This window comes from Lygodium microphyllum, chromosome 14 (genome assembly GCF_053477565.2).
Source record: "Lygodium microphyllum isolate KBCC chromosome 14, Lygodium_microphyllum_v1.1.10, whole genome shotgun sequence".
NCBI classification, from domain to species: Eukaryota; Viridiplantae; Streptophyta; class Polypodiopsida; order Schizaeales; family Lygodiaceae; genus Lygodium; species Lygodium microphyllum.
The window spans coordinates 16,644,427-16,650,426 of record NC_141148.1 but is presented as its reverse complement, the minus strand read 5'-3'; positions in this window follow the sequence as shown (position 1 = coordinate 16,650,426).

Genomic DNA, 6,000 nt, shown 5'->3' with positions numbered 1-6,000 from the left:
ATAGTTAGCACCTTGACTTTGTATAATTTTAGAGGAACAGAGTGAAACTCTGCCCTATGGGTAGAGAAATCGATGTATCTATACTTCCCCTCATTTCTCACTCTCCTTGAACCTAGTGCGATACAAGTCAGATTCGATTCGGACAATCTAGTACAAGCAAATACTTGAAGACCAACATTAGTTAATATAAATAGGTGACCTTAGTTTACTTTTGGACCTGAAATTCAAGTCAATTCTTGTTGAAATGGCTAAAATCTTCCATTGCAAAGTGGACTCAAAGAGTTCAGGAAGCAAAACTCATGTTATTCGAAAGAGTACCGAGTGGCATCACCTAGAAAACCATCTCAATAGGCCACTAAAACGTGTTGCTAAGGATGTCTTAGAGTAGACATGTCACAATCTGACACAAGAGGGTCACATCAAGAAGGACTACTTTAAGTGGAAAAGCAAGAACAAAGGAAAGCAAAAGAGTTATGAAGAGGACAAGAAGAGGAGAAACAAAAGACAATGATATGTCATATGTCTCTACATGTGGGGATACATCCTTAGTTGCTACAAATTATAGTATGTGTCAATATTGGATGCTTGATTTAGGTCTATTATATCATGTTACTCCTCATTAGAAGTGATTTGCTACATATGATGCTAGCAAAAATGGATGTGTTTATTTGGAAGATGGCTTTACTTCAATCATTGTTGGAGTGGGAGACATACACTTATAACTTGCCAATAGTTCCTCCTTTGTACTTAAGAATATCCATAATATACCAAGCTTGAATACAATTTTGATAAGTATTGGATAGTTAGGTGATTGTGGTTATCATGTGATAGTTGGTAGTCATGCTTGGAAGACATGTAAAGGGTTGCTTATAGTTGCTAGAGGGCCAAAATCTAGCACTTTGTACTCTTTACATATATGTGGTGTGAAAGACCATAGTGTAATTGTCATTGAACAATCATCTGCATCACTTTGGCGTTATCATTTAGGCTATATGTTAGTCACTAGAATAAAAGTTCTTTCTTTTTTATAATATCTCATGTCTTTTAACTTTTTTAATATTGAAATGTGTGAACATTATATGTATGGCAAACAAAGTAAAATGACACATAAGAAGGGTCTTAGAACTAGGAAATCCAAACCCTTGGAATTGGTACATAGTGATGTATGTGGACCTATGCCTACAATCTCTTTAGAAGGAAGTCTTACTTTGTGACTTTCATTCATGACATTATTAGGAAATTATAGGCATTTCCTCTTCATAAGAATAGCAATGTATTTAATGCATTCCAAAAGTTCATGGCTTATGAAAAAAATCAATTTAAAAAGAAGGTAAAATACTTGAGAACTTATAATGGTGGAGAGTATACCTCTCATGTCTTCCAAAACCTTTGTGATATGCGTGGCATCAAAAGGGAGTTGATTGCTCCTAAAAATTTAGCTCCAAATTGGGTGGATGAAAAGATAAACAGGACTATCCAAGAAAGGATTCGAAGTATGCTATCAAATGTTGCTCTCACTTATGTTTTTTGGGTTGAAATTGTTTTGGAAATTGTTAATTTAATTAATCAGCCACCTAAGAAGCCATTGGATGACAAGATTCTTGAAGAGGTGTGGTTTGCCAAGACATCCTCTTATGATCACTTGCAAGTCCTTGGTTTTGAGGTTTACATACACATCTCAAAGGACAAGTGGAATAAGCTTGATTCTAAGTCCAAGAAGTGCATTTTTCTTAGATATCAAGACTTGGGTGAAATGAAGTACCATCTTTGGGATCTTGGGAAGCTAAGAAGATAGTGCACAACCATTATGCTATCTTAAATGAGGATGAGATGCATAAATAGCCCACCGAAGCATTTGAGATGTGTAGAGCTGTATTTTAGGAGGATGGATAGCCACCATATGCATAGCATGTATGACCTATCCCTTATGACATAGAGCTAGGACAACTAGGAAATGTTGAGGTGGGAGTACCACAAGTAGGTGGTCAACCTCACATTGCACAATAGCTAGGATAGCCAAAGATTCAAGTCCAATGCTGGGACAATCTACACGAGTCTCTAGACCACCAACGAGATACATTCTATCTCTTGATTATTTCATGATGACAAATTATGGAGGGCCTTCATGTTATGCTAATGCTATGGCCAAGGATGATAGTCATAAGGGGAAGTAGGCTATGCAGTCAAAGATGGACTCATTGGTTAAGAATCCTACTTGGGAGTTGGTCCCATTGCCTAAGGGCAAGCATGAATTACCATGAAAATGGGTTTATAAGCTAAAAATATCCATTGTCTAAGTACAAGGCAAGATCAATGGCCAAGTGATTCGAGCAAGAGAAGGGGATAGACTTTAATGCCATCTTCTCACTAGTAGTCAATATGACCGCTCTTTGTATGATGCTTGCATTGGTTATTAAGGAGGTCACGGAGCTTGTTCGAATGGATGTTAGGACAAATTTTTTACATGGAGATTTGTATGATGAGATTTATATGTAGCAACCATAAGATTTTTGTTATGGAAAACAAGGAAAAGTTAATATATAAGCTCCACGATAGCTTTTTTGGATTTAAGCAAGCTGGGAATGGTGCCATAAGTTTCATACCTTTATGAGGTCTTGATAATACACTAGGAATAAGATGGATTACTCTGTATACACATGGAAGGCTATGGATGATAGCCTTGTGATCTTGATTCTTTATATGGATGGCATACTCATTGCTAGGAAGTCACTCATGGATACATTGAAGAAAAGGTTGTATGAAACCTTTGACATGAAAGACTTGGAAACTATAGGACATATTGCTTGGCATTTAGATTATGAGGGAAAGAGATAAGAAGCTTCACAAATTGTCTCAAAAAGAGTACATTGGGAAGGTACTTGAGCATTTCAATATATAAATGTGGATGGCTACAAGTGTTTCATTGCCTCTAGATTTGAAACTTAGCCAAGAGGTACCCGTAAGTAAAATGAAAAGAAGGCTCAAATTGCCCAGGTACCTTATGCATCTACACTTTGTAGCTTTATGTATGCTATGGTTGCCACATGTATGTAGTGTGAGTAGTTTAGTAGTTTTATGGCAAACATTGGTAATAAACATTCGGAAGCAATGAAGACTATCGTGAGATACTTGAATGGCACTAGAGGTATGTATATTTACTTTGGAAGGAATTATGCATCTATATTTGGATATGTAAACATCGATTTCATAGGGAATGTGGACTTTAGTAAGTTTATGTTTAGTTTTGTCTTCAAATTCATACAGCATGTAGTCTCATGGATCTCTTAATTGTAACCATGTATAACCTTATCTACCACATAGACCAACTATGGTGTAGCTAGTGAAGCATGCAAGGAAGCCATATGGCTTACTCATCTAGTAGGAGATCTAGGAATCATAGGAGAGGTGCCTACTTTGCATTGTGATAGTTAGAGTGCCATCTAGTTGGCATGGTATCCTATCTTTCATGTGAGGATAGAGCACATTGATGTGAAGTATCACTTCATCAAGGAGGTGCTTGAGGACAAGCAAATTGAGGTTGTCAAGGTTCATATAGATGATAACTTTGCATAATGCTAATGGGCATTGGATACTATCTTCACTTCTTATTCTCGCTTTAAGGCACATTGGCCTTTTAAGTGCAAGGTTGTTGGAGTAAAAGCTATTAGATATGCTCAATGCCCCACACTCATAAGGTTCCACCAAAGATCCATGGTGCTTAAAGTTATAAGGCCTCGAGTATGAGGAGAAGCCATGTGTGAGCTTGGACAGCGGTTGGATTCTAACTCGTATGTATGACGTATATGTGACCAAATGGAAAAATGTGACCTTTGTGAGTATAATTTTGGGCTAGATAGAGTAGTTAAGCTAGTAGCAACTTGAGGCACACTACATCGAGTTGCAAGGTGTGAGAGCTATCAAAGATCTCTATTTTGGGTCTAAGGTTTCACATCCCTTGGATTGGGGGGTCCCAGGGGAGCTAGTGACCCCCTTAACAGGGGGTCCAAAGACATCACCCTTGGCTCAGCAAGAAGGGGAATATTCCCCAGCCAACTAGCAAAGGTTTATAGTATGGTAGGTTGATTAGGCTGACCTAAGTGCCTTCATAGGCTTATACAGGAGACCTCCGAACTATTATCTTCCATCTTTCATCCAGTTAGAGTTCTTCCAAATAGCCTTAAAATATTCACCTATTATCTGCCTAGATTACCATCTATGCCTCGCAATGGAAGGGGACAAGTGGACAAAGCCATCGTTGTGTTTATTTGTTTGGAAGTAACTCCAATGACATCTTACCTTCATGTAGATGAACATGATGAAGATTATCAAGATGACATAGACATGAATTTATGCCTTTGTATAGGGAATGGTGAATGGATGCAAAGAGGCACATGGATAGTCTTTCAAGAAGATATTTCCAAACATGTTCCTCAAGGGAAATTTAGACGTGCAATATATTGAGGATATTATAATTATCCAATTTTATATTTCATTCGTTGTTGTACCTTTTTAAACTATGATAGCAATGGCTTGTATTGTGCTTTGTTTTGCAACAATATTCATGTTTTGACTCTTTCAAACTTGATACTAACATGTGATTTGTAGTTAGGATGGAGGGAGGGGGTTTGTGAAATGTTCTAGTTAAACCCTCCCCCCCCCCCCCCCCCCCCCCCCCCTTCCCCCCCCACACCTCAAAGAGGGACTAGGAGCAACAACATTTGACTTAAAGTTGGTGAAGAGATTTGACTCCTCTGCCTTCTTAGCAGGTTAATAATATCCCTAATGGATGTATTGTCAAAACGACAATGATTTTTTATTGTCCTTCAAATTTGCTTTTGTTGTTTACTAGTTGTTGTATATCCTCTTAATGTATGTGTAACAACATGTATCATGAATGCAACATGTATTTAGTATGATCATAGGAGTCATATCATCAGAATGACAATGACTTTTTGGTTGTTCTTAAGGACTATTTTGTTGCTAATGGTTGTTAAACATTCTCTTATTGTATGTAGAGGAGCATGTACCTAATATGATCATAGATGCATGTATCATAGGATTTAGTATGAACCTAATATGATCACATGAGCTATATCCTCAGAAGGAGAATGATTTTCTAGTTGTACTTTAGGATTGCTTTTGTTGCTTGCTTTGTTATATGTTCTCTTACTATATGCACATGAGCATGTATCTAATATGATCATGGGAGCACGTGTCATTAGCTACAACATGTATCTGAGATGATTATAAAAGTTGTATAATTAGATGCAGATGATGAGGCTTTCACCAACTCACTTGCTGTGTCATTATATGTAGAGTAAACCACAAGAGTTGCATGTGAACAAGTGAGTAGAAATACATTAGTAGGAAGAAAAATATTTATTTGCATGTGAGGGACATAAGGAAGGAGATTTCTAGAGGTACATGTGAATTTTTTTCTTTGTATTGGGGGAAAGGGTGTGTGTGTGTGTGTGTGTGGGGGGGGGGTTGTGCTCGTAGTTTTGAAATGCATATGGAAGTAGGTGGCTATATGAAAATGTATTGGAGGAAGCAAGTTATTGGGGCATGAGTTTGTAATAGTGCAAAAACATAGCGGATTTTAAAGGGCAAGCTGTTGTAAATAAAAGTTAGAGAGGTGACATTGGTGTTCTCATTGAATAAGTCACCGTGCTCACTCTATTGTTAAAGCCCTTCATTTGTATTTTTGATAGGCTAGGAAAGAAAAGCTAAGCCTTGCGAGCTAAAATACTTTGCCCACTTCAAGCTACAATAAATTCGAACAATTAAATACTGGTTAAGAACATTAATGCTTATTAACAAGATACCATATTGAAATCCTAACCATATTGGTAATGACTAGTACCATATTGAAAACCTAACCATATTGGTAATGACTAGTACCATGCTATAGCTAGAAGGTGAACTGCTTCATTGACTAGAAGCATTGTTTCTTTTGAAGTACCAATCTCCTTAACATGTGCCCATCATAAAGGGACACCT